At 47.0% G+C, this 12,004-nt stretch overlaps 1 pseudogene; it reads left to right on the top strand.

The window, feature by feature from the left end:
• LOC141153786 (putative N-acetylated-alpha-linked acidic dipeptidase) overlaps positions 1–12,004 on the top strand; it is a 190,381-nt pseudogene that overhangs the window by 76,709 nt on the left and 101,668 nt on the right.

Raw genomic sequence — 12,004 nt, forward strand, 5'->3', positions numbered from 1 at the left:
CGGAGACCGTGGGCAGCGTTTGCCACGGTCACCCACTACATCCACCCCGAAGGCACACCACACGAAGGGTCAGGGAACCCAAGGCCAAGGGTGTCCCAACAGAAGGCCCGAGGGAGCTGGACCTAGGTGGATCACTGGTGGGGACGGCCAGAGAACGGGACAGAAGGAGAGCTCAGGGCCACGCTCCGGACTTGTTTGGGGGTTGGCTGGATCCAGGACCTGGTGGACGCGGCACGGCTCGGGTGGTCACTCGGAGCTGGAGTGACCAGTACAACATCTGCAGTAAGTAAACACCCTTAACTGCATAACCCGACTCTGTCTTCACTGCCGTCTGCACTGCACCACCACAACCCCCATCCTCTGCACCTGTCCCCCCTGAGGCTATACCCCTCCCGTTGGGGGTTATCATCACAAGCTGCACCTGCACCATCAGCCTCAGCGGACCCTGCTGCAGCGGCGGCCACAGTGACCGCATCACAACGGGTGGCGTAGTCGACACAAAAGAACTCTTAATAACATCTGTAGGACTGCCACATAACACTGAGCTTGACGCCCTGGGCACGGGGCCGGGTCACAGCCGCTCGGAGACTACAACCCCCCATCTGATCCGGTGCCGGGTATTCCCCTCAAAAAGGAATATGTCCCAGGGGGCGCGTCACCTGCACTTCTGTGGGAGCACCGTTGAGCTGTCCCTCGGAAATGGGGTGTGTGTGGTGCATGCAGCCTAACGAGCCCTAGTCCACACTCCATCCTTACCTGGGAGTGGAATATCACACCTCTGGTTTGAGGTGCAATACCCCTGTAGCAGCCGAGCCCTCGGGGTGCTACAGTTCCTTGCTCCATCTCATCGTGCTCCGCCTGCAATGCATCCTCTTTGATTGTGAGCAGACAGCGTTTCAGAAGACAGAGAAGCGGGATGGTAACGCTAATTATGGCGTCATCGCCGCTCACCATCTTGGTGGAGTCCTCAAAGTTTTGGAGGACGGTACATGTGTCTGACATCCATGTCCACTCCTGAGGTCATATATGTGGAGTCTGAACTGAATACCGACAGCCTTGTTGATGCTGGTACTCAACAACTGCCCTCTTCTGCTCACAAATCCTTCCCAACATCTGCAGTGTAGAATTCCAACGCGTGAGGACATCACACACCAGTCTGAAAGCCGGAAGCTGCAAATGCTGCTGAAACATGGCAAGGGCGGCTGAAGCTGTAGCAGACTTTCTAAAATGGGCACACAGGTGGCGTACTTTAACAAGCAGATCCGGCAGCTCCGGATAGGATTTGAGAAACCGCTGAACCACGAGGTTAAGCACATGGGCCAGGCATGGTACGTGTGTCAGCTCGCCTTGCCTCAGAGCCGCCACCAGGTTCCGGCCATTGTCACACACGACCATGCCTGGCTGTAGGTTCAGCGGTGTGAGCCACAGATCTGCCTGCTCTTTCAGACTGTCCACAACTCTTCAGCATTGTGCGATTTGTCACCTTAGCATATTAGCTTCAGCACAGCCTGTTGCCGCTTGGCCAAGGCAGTGCTGCAGTGCTTCCAGCTTGTGACTGATGTGGTCATTCCGGAGATGGAGGCTGAAGAGGAGGGGGAGGCTGAGGAGGATGAGGTGCAGGAGCTGTAGACCGTGGGGGCAACCCTGATTGACCTAGGGCCCGCAATCCTTGGCGTCGGGAGGACATGTTCCATCCCAAGGTCCGACTGGGTCCCGGCTTCCACTATGTTAACCCAGTGTGCAGTCAGCGAGATGTACCATCCCTGCCCACAAGCACTTGTCCACGTGTCCGTGGTTAGGTGGACCTTCCCGGTAACTGCGTTGTTGAGGGAACGGCTAATGTTTTGGGACACGTGCTTGTGTAATGCAGGGATGGCACACCAGTAGAAATAGTCATGGCTGGGGACAGAGTACCGAGGGACGGCCGCCGCCATCAGGTTGCGGAATGCTTTCGTCTCCACGAGGCTAAAAGGCAACATTTCGAGCGCAAGCAGTCATGAAATGCGAGAATTTAGTAGTGTTGCCTGTGGGGCGTTGGCTGCATATTTGCGCTTGCGTTCCAAGGACTGGGGTATGGACAGCTGAACACTGCGTTGGGACAAGGACATGGACGTGCTTCCTAATGTTGCTACTTGAGAGTGCGCAACGACAGGTGCAGGGCAGGAGGCATCATTGCATGCACCATGGACAGGGGATTGACTTGCATGCACAACAGCGGAAGAAGCAATGGTGCCACGCGCAGACACTGTTCCTGGACCCTAGGGTTCGGCCCAGAAAGTCGGGTGCTTTGCTGCCATGTGCCTGATCATGCTGGTGGTGGTCAGTCTGGTCGTTTTGCCACCCCTGCTGATGCTGGCCTGGCAGGTGGTGCAAATGGCCTTTTTGGGGTTATCGGCAGAGTCTTTAAAAAACAACCAGACTCGGGAAGACGTAACAGTTGTACTGGCAACTTCCTTCGTGTTGGTGTTACGGGGAACGGTTGCCTGCCTTCTGTCTGTGGCCACCATACTGCTTCTTCCTGCCTGTTGGGGTGCTCTGCCTCCCTCACCCTGTGTGCTGCATGTCCTCCTGCCAGGTTGGGTCAGTTACTATATCATCGACCACCTCGTCTTCCATTTCCGCACCCTAGTCCTCCTTCTGACTTTCTGGCAATTGTGTCTCATCATCGTCCACCTCGTGACACTTTCCCACCGTCGCCTTCGTGTGACCGTGGCTGCTCAAATATTTGGGCATCGCTACACGCAATCTCCTCTTGCCCCGCTTCAAGTGGACCGGGCGAGAGGCCCGAATCTATAAATGGAAAAGTGAACAGCTCTTCAGAGTGTCCAAGAGTGAGATAAGTTGTCTCAGTGCACTTGGCATGGTGGGAGGAAGGAGGATCAGGGTGAGGAATTTGGGGTCCAGACTCACAGCTACTGAGACTTGACCGTGTGGAAGACAGGGTGGTGGTGGTAGTGGTGGCGGCTAAGTGACTGGAAGCATTATCCGCTATCCAACCAACAACCTTTTGACACTGCTCTGGGTTCAATAGTGGTGTGCTGCGGTCCCCTAGGAATTGGGACAGGAAGGTCGGGCGAGAAGATGTGGGTGTTTGTTGTAGCACAATTTCAGCTTGCCCATGGCCTTGTCCTCGGCTTCTGCATGCACCATCACGTCCAGTTCCCCGTCCCTTGCCACGTGCCTTGCCCATTTTAAATGGAGGACAGTATCTTCCACGCTCACTACAAATGACTAAGTTTGGAGCGAACTTATATGTGATCCGTGTGACGAAGAAAACAGAGTTTTAAATACCTGTCCTGTAGGTAACTAGTTTGAACAGCAAACTGCTGTGAATTGCTTCACTGACACACTAAAGGAAATTTTTAATGGAGGCCAGAAATGGCAGTATTTTCTGACAACGTATATGTGATCCGTGTGACGGAGAAAACACAATTTAAAATAGCTGGATTTCTAGCGCTGCAATATGGAAAGGACCTGGCTGTATTCTGCAGTGCCAACAAGCAAATGGTGTAGAAAAACGGTGTTCTCTGGATTGCTTTTTAAGCAAATAATTAGGATTAAGATCCAAAAAAAAGTATTCCTGGCTCCTGATACCTGGGCCTTTGTATAGACATATCTAACAGAAGCAGAAGGCTGAATTGGAATGGAGCCTCTTGTGCTATATGCAATGCAGTCTGCTATATACCCTGCCTGCCTGCCTATATACCCCGCCTGCCTGATATCTCTGCAGATGGATTAGTTAGTCCTCAAAAGGACTGTTTGTTAAGATGGATATGTGTAATGTACGGTTTTTCTCCCTACACTACCTAATACACAAGCAAATCTCTCCCTAGCTCAGCAGCACCTCTCCCTACTCTGCCTGATTCTGGAGTGACTGTGAAGAGCACAGCGGCACCAGGTCTGTTATAGACCTGATGACGCTGTGCGGCCAGCCAATCACTGTAATGCCACAACCACCATGGCTGCGGCATTACAATGAGAGGCAGGCAATCCCTACATGTTGATTGGCGCTCTAAAGAGCGCCAAACATGCAAGGAGGGGACCCGAGCTCCCGCCGAGCAACCCCGGAAATACTTGGCGAGCGCCGAGCATCTCGAGCAGTGAGATGCTCGGGCGAGCACCTTGCAGTAGCGAGCATGCTCGCTCATCACTACTGGTCAGATTTTTTAAAAAATGGTCCGGTCACTAAGGGGTTAATGTGGGTGCACGTTTTAAGTTTCTTTTTTTATCCATTGGTTTCCTTTGCATAAAGAAAAAAAAAAAAAAAAAGACAGCTGAACTTTCACAATGCTGCTCCAGTGCCAGCTCTTGGCTAAGGCTTGCATTTTTGTTAGTTTGGCTGCAGCGGTGAGGTCAGGTTGACATCCCATGACCGCTGCAGTAAGTCACAAGGTTCAGGGTTCTGATGCTGTCTAAATTGGTATCACCAGTGAGCCCAGTGATTCAAGGCCACAGTGGTCATGTGTTGTTGACAGACATAGGGAGAGACAATCACCTATAGCAAGGTGAGTAGAAAACGGTCGGGGACTAGTCAGGTCTCTCCCTATAGTCACCCCCCCGCAGAGTTTCAGAGTAAAACATACCTGTTGCAATCACTCAGCTAAGCTCTCATTCATGCATCGTGCTACATATGTCTACTGACACCTGCCCTTTCATTTCTTATATTCGCATAGTAGTTTTTATGAATTGCCATTGTAAACATAGCATATATTCTTTCCTTTTAGACTCTGCATTTTTCTTGGACCAAAAGGACATGAAACTAGCCAAAATTCCAGTGACACCAATTGGTTACAATAATGCTGTCACCTATCTCAGGTATTCCTAAAGGATGGGTTTAGTTTCGGAAAAAGTAAAAAAAAATATATATATATTTGTTTTTCTAACAATCATCAGTCCTGTGAATGCACAAATCATTATGAATGACCTTAGGGTATTTCTTTACTAGTAGTGTGACACAATACCAAGGTGTTTCACAGGTGGAAGTTTTGCAGTCAAAAACATTGCAAACCGTGTTATTTCATCACAAAGTTTTTGATACAAGTATAACAAGCTTCATATTTATATATTTTCCAAATCATGAATTTAGATGTGTTTTATGGGACTCACCACATCCATAGTCCATATAGTGTTTCTTGGCTTAGTGTGTATGGCTACCAGTGCTCCAGCAGACTGTCCACCTTACAAATATAGAGAAAAAGAGCGGCGCAACCAAGGAATAAAATAACACTCTTCTTTATTGCATAACAAAAATGGATAAAAACCTTTGCACTAATAAATGATCACATAATAGCCATGAAATGCTGACGTGTTTCTGGCGTCTTTCACATAGTTACCTATATGGAGATAACGCGATTATCTCCATTTAGGTAACAATGTTTAAACCACAAACCTTACTGTTCATATAATTGCAAAACATGTTTTATTCAATGTATTGTATTCATGCAGATGGATACCACAGCTTGAAATAATTATGTGTATGAAAAGGGACATCCGGGACTTTTTTTTATTACAATGTGCATAAGAACTAACAGGCAGGTTATTGCCAACTACCAGCCTGTTGTGCCCGGCATCTATCTCTGCCAGCACAGAGCAGTCACAGACCGCTCCTGCCGGCGATTCAGCAGTTTCCGCTGGCCTCACGTCTACAGAGCAGCGACTTCTTTTCTGCTCTGCTCCATCGATGGGGTGTGACTGCCTAAGTCATGCTGATTGATTGTTGGTTCCCTGCTGCATAACTGCTGACGCCAGCTGTCAACCAGCGTGACATCGGCAGTCACAACCCATTGACAAAGCAGCCTGGAAGAAGAACTGCTCTGTTGACGTGGAGCAGCTGAATCGCCGGTAGCAGAAGCCAATGACTCCTCTGAGTCGGCGCTGAATAGAACAGGCAGGTAGTTTCCTCTGATAGCAACTACCTGTTAGTTTTTAGGCCCGTAGTAAAAAAAAAATTCAAGGATAACCTCTTTAAGTACATACATGTGATTGGTCTGCCTTGGTTTTATATACTCTCCTATGGTACCTTGGTTTAGACTGAGCAAGGGCGTTACTGTTTATGCTGGAAATGCGTCTGTCTTTCATGGCCATCATGTAAACCTTTTCTATTGCAAAGATTTTTTATCTATTTTTGTTATGCAATAAAGAAAATTCCATTATTTTATTGCTTGCATGTGCCACTCTTTTTCTCCATATTTATAAGACTTAAAAGGAAACTAGTCACTAGCCTACTTAAGGCAAAGCAATTAACATTAGAAAAATATACAGGGCAATCATGAAAACTTTTCTGCAGATTCTTTATGCATAAGCACTACTACGTCTTATAATGATTTACTATGGCTCATATTTAAATTTGCTAGCAAGATGTCTGGAATGGAGGTGCCAAGTGCGTGGAAAGGCAGGATGAACATCACATACAGAGTTGGACCAGGGTTTGCATCTCCTTATGAAAAAAGGTAAGAAGGTTTTCATAAACACACCTGTCATTTCGAGTAATCGATGAGGGTCATGTGCACACATTCTAGCAATGTACCACTAATGTCTATACAGGTAACTTCTTTAACATGTAACATATGTACATGAAAGCTTTTCAGTGCAGCCTAATTTTGTCTCTTTCTTTTTAATGATTTCAGCTGTTATAATAAGGGGGACATTTCACCAGTTTGAGCATGTTAAACTAGTGAAATCATGGAAGAGTGGCTGCAAAGATGTGTAAAAAATAGTTTTTATTTTTAAAATTACTCCTCTCCATTGCAGAAATATTAGCTTGTAAAGTTTAGATTCTAATGTATAATAAGTCCAAGGTGGCGTTATCAGGGATTTTTTGTTTTACTGTGGGCGTGTACTTCTTCCCCTCTATGAGGTAGACCAATCATAAGTAGACAGCAACATAGAAGGGAAAAAAAACACACCCCATGAATAACAGAGCAGGTTTCTCAGCATGAGGAATGTAATTACAGACAGTTTGCTCTCTACACTGATCTCACTGCAGAGCGGTGTTTGATTACAAAGTGCCAGGAGTAGAGCAGAGCTGAGTGTGATGCAGACACCTTTCAGCTTTTATTACATACATACAGTACAGACCAAAGGTTTGGACACACCTTCTCATTTAGAGATTTTTCTGTATTTTCTTGACTATGAAAATTGTACATTCACACTGAAGGCATCAAAACTATGAATTAACACATGTGGAATTATATACTTAAAAAAGTGTGAAACAACTGAAAATATGGCTTATATTCTAGGTTATTCAAAGTAGCCACCTTTTGCTTTGATGACTGCTTTGCACACTCTTGGCATTCTCTTGATGAGCTTCAAGAGGTAGTCACCGGAAATGGTCTTCCAACAATCTTGAAGGAGTTCCCAGAGATGCTTAGCACTTGTTGGCCCTTTTGCCTTCACTCTGCGGTCCAGCTCACCCCAAACCATCTTGATTGGGTTCAGGTCTGGTGACTGTGGAGGCCAGGTCATCTGGCGTAGCACCTCATCACTCTCCTTCTTGGTCAAATAGCCCTTACACAGCCTGGAGGTGTGTTTGGGGTTACTGTCCTGTTGAAAAATAAATGATGGTCCAACTAAACGCAAACCGGATGGAATAGCATGCCGCTGCAAGATGCTGTGTGTTACGCTCGCGCCTGGACTGACTGGCGTGAGCGTGATTAGTGATCCCACTGTACCATGAACCGAGGAGTGCCTGGAGGGGCGTAACTAAGTATCTACCCGATCCGACCAAGGTCGCACGGTGGCTAACGACTCCGTAAACCAAGGAGGAACCGAACACAGGGACCAGGTGCCACTCCAGATCAGACCCCCGTCACAGCTGTTGACTTACACCGGGGAATGCAGGAACAGGCAGGCAAGACTGGCATACAGACAGGTGGGCACTGGCAGGCACGAATGATATGCAAACAGGTGGGTACTGATAAGCACAGCTGGTATGCAGACAGGTGGGTACTGGCGAGCACGGCTGGAGTGCAGAGAGGTGGGTACTGGCAAACACGGCTGGCGTGCAGACAGGGAGATATTAGCAGGTTGGAGCGCAGGCTGGATAGAGTCCAGTACAGACCGGGATACAGGAACAGAGCCGCAGATGCGGTAGACAAGCAAAGCAGAGCAAAACCGCCGGAGCGGTGAGCAAACAGAGCAGAGCGAAACCGCAGGTCCAGTAAACGGACAGAGCAGAGCAAAACCCGCGGATGCAGTAAACGAAAAGAGCAGAGCAAAACCCACAGGTGCGGTAAATGAACAGAGCAGAGCAAAACCCGCGGATGCGGTAAACGAGCAGAGCAGAGCAAAACCCGCAGGTGCGGTAAATGGACAGAGCAAAGCAAAACCCGCAGGTGCGGTAAATGAGCAGAGCAAGGCAAAACCTGCGGAAGCGGCGAACAAGCCAAGCAGAGCAAAACCGCAGATGTGGTGAACAAGCCAAGCAGAGCAAAACCGCAGATGCTGTGAACAAGCAAAGCAGAGCAAAACCGCAGACGCGGTGAACAAGCAAAGCAGAGCAAAACCGCAGACATGGTGAACAAGCAAAGCAGAGCAAAACCGCAGACGCGGTGAACAAGCGGAGCAGAGCAAAACCGCAGATGCGGTGGACAAGGCAGAGCAGAGAGGAACCGCCGGAGCGGTGAGCAAGGCAGAGCAAAGAGGAACCGCCGGAGCGGTGAGCAAGGCAAAGCAGAGAGGAACCACCGGAGCGGTGAGCAAGGCAAAGCAGAGAAGAACCGCCGAAGCGGTGAGCAAGGCGGAGCAGAGAGGAACCACCTGAGTTGTGAGCAAGGCAGAGCAGAGAGGACAGGGCTCTGTTCACACGGAACAGACTGGAAGGGACAAGCAGAAGCAGATACACACAAGGTACTTGCAATGAAGTAGCGAGTGGACTCCAAACTCACAAACAGAAGTACAGAGACAACGAGTTGGAGCTAGGTGCAGGTTCAGACACTGCAGGAAAATGGAAAATGCAGACAGAGAGACAAACAGGCTAGGAGAGTGTTCAGACAGGAACAGACACTGCAACAAGATACAGGAGTGGGTCTGGGTATACGGCCCCCAGAGAGGCAGACAAACAGGCTAGGAGATAGTTCAGACAGGCCTGGGAATACAGCCCCCAGGTTGGCGGACAGGCAAGAAACAGAACGGGACGGGACCTGGCACATCTGAGGCAAGGAGCCCTCTGAAGGTAAAAGTTGCTCAGGCACCTCCTACTGGGTGGAGGGGGTTTAAATATCCAGTGACTCACAGCAATAGGCTGGAGATGCATTAGGGGTGTGCCCACAGCAGCTACAAGAATCAGGAAGTAACCGGGCCGCCGCCCTAAGCAGTCAGAACAGAGGCATGCACACAACATGAACAGGAGCAATATTTGCAAACTGGACTGAAGGGTAAGATTGTGATATTGCATAGTGGGAGATGGTGCACTATGCAAGCATGCCGCTAGGGATGTTACACTGTGGTAGCCATGCTGGTTCAGTATGCCTTCAATTTTGAATAAATCCCCAACAATGTCACCAGCAAAGCACCCCCACACCATCACACCTCCTCCTCCATGCTTCACGGTGGGAACCAGGCATGTAGAGTCCATCCGTTCACCTTTTCTACGTCGCACAAAGACACGGTGGTTGGAACCAAAGATCTCAAATTTGGACTCATCAGACCAAAGCACAGATTTCCACTGGTCTAATGTCCATTCCTTGTGTTCCTTAGCCCAAACAAGTCTCTTCTACTTGTAGCCTGTCCTTAGCAGTGGTTTCCTAGCAGCTATTTTACCATGAAGGCCTGCTGCACAAAGTCTCCTCTTAACAGTTGTTGTAGAGATATATCTGCTGCTAGAACTCTGTGTGGCATTGACCTGGTCTCTAATCTGAGCTTCTGTTAACCTGCGATTTCTGAGGCTGGTGACTCGGATAAACTTATGCTCAGAAGCAGAGGTGACTCTTGGTCTTCCTTTCCTGGGGTGGTCCTCATGTGAGCCAGTTTCTTTGTAGCACGTGATGGTTTTTGCAACTGCACTTGGGGACACTTTCAAAGTTTGTCCAATTTTTCGGACTGACTGATCTTCATTTCTTAAAGTAATGATGGCCACTCATTTTTCTTTACTTAGCTGCTTTTTTCTTGCCATAATACAAATTCTAACAGTCTATTCAGTAGGACTATCAGCTGTGTATCCACCTGACTTCTGCACAACACAACTGATGGTCCCAACCCCATTTATAAGGCAAGAAATCCCACTTATTAAACCTGACAGGGCACACCTGTGAAGTGAAAACCATTTCCGGTGACTACCTCTTGAAGCTCATCAAGAGAATGCCAAGAGTGTGCAAAGCAGTCATCAAAGCAGAAGGTGGCTACTTTGAAGAACCTAGAATATAAGACATATTTCCAGTTGTTTCACACTTTTTTGTTAAGTATATAATTCCACATGTGTTAATTCATAGTTTTGATGCCTTCAGTGTGAATGTACAATTTTCATAGTCATGAAAATACAGAAAAATCTTTAAAAATGAGAAGGTGTGTCCAAACTTTTGGTCTGTACTGTATTTCAGCAGTCAGTGTGGGGGGAGGGGGAAGAACAGCAGAATTCATCTTCGTCTGATTAGAAATACCTATGCATCTGCTGCAGAGCTGAATGTGACTACACCACCAGCTTTCATCTCAGGGCACCCCACAGACAATACTCACGTCCACACAACTTTTAGCTGCCACCACGTGCAGTTTTGATAGGCCAGTGAGACAGCTGCACTGGACACTGCACACTAGCACACACTCAGCTTTCCTGATCACCTGAAAGGTACTCTTCTTGCACTCTGGCAAACACAGGGTAACACAACCAAGCTATTATTGACCACTTCAAGGTTTGTGGATAAGTTTAGAGCAGCAAGGAACAAACATATTACATTTTATATTTAAAATACAAATAAGTGCAGTGCTTAAAAAGGTTACAAAAGATGAAATAAAAAAAGACATACATAAAGGCAAAAACAGTATAAAATAAAAGGGATAAAATACATACACTTCTTATGAATTTAATCTGTGAGAGCTTCTGGCGGAGGAGAACACCACAGGAAATATGGACAGATCTGTAATATTTGTTACTTCTCCTGGGGTCTAACAAGATGAGATTATATAAAGCTAAAATAAGGGCTGGGGAACAGGTGACTAGACTAGATTCTAATCCAGTTTTAGGCTATATTTCTGCTATCAGTAATATTTTCCCCCTTTTTTCAATGCTTTTTCTTTTGTGCAATAACGCTGGAATTGCATGTTCAAAAATGCAATTAAAATTTTACATGCATTTTCTTTGAGTCATATATATATGTACACACAGGTTTTGGGGTGAGAAAAAAGTGCTAAAAAAGTGAAGTTCTTCAGCGTCTTTAAATATACAGTAGGCAATATTTTTCATGAAATCGCATCCACTTTCCTTGGATTGTTAAACATAGTGGGTTCTCTGCACAAAAAAAGGCAATGGAAAAAATGTTACATGGGAACATGGCACACTGGTTCCAATGGGTTTGCTTGTTCTCCGTGTGCAGTTCATGGTGCACACAGTACAATTACACGCTTGTCTATACGAGAACCAAGGTACAGATTGCACCTCCGGGTTTTCATGCTGTTTTCTGGGAAATACTGCTCCTGTGTAGCCATTGGATATAACCCTAAACCTAGAAAGTACACCAAATTGTGAACAAAGACATATTAAAAACCTACTGAAGTCTATATAAGAAAAAGTAATGGGGCCACCTGCCTAAAGCATATACCATTTTGGCAACAAATAGCATTTACTACAAAAATAGGAAATAAGCCTGTATATAGTTATGTATTGACTGACGGCAAACACCTGGCCACAGCAATTTGAGTACATTACATCACATTTGAAAGAATGACAAAAAACAGCAACAATACTGCTTTGCAAATCCTTCTTTGGGCTGGATTCATCAGCATTTAGGTAGAGCTTTACTGCCAATTATTGCAGAATTTTTCCAAGAAGGCTTTTTCAGCCTGAACACAACTG

The sequence above is a fragment of the Phyllobates terribilis genome, unplaced genomic scaffold (genome assembly GCF_046119375.1).
Source record: "Phyllobates terribilis strain yellow unplaced genomic scaffold, ASM4611937v1 Scaffold_7__3_contigs__length_470593459, whole genome shotgun sequence".
In the NCBI taxonomy this organism is placed as follows: Eukaryota; Metazoa; Chordata; class Amphibia; order Anura; family Dendrobatidae; genus Phyllobates; species Phyllobates terribilis.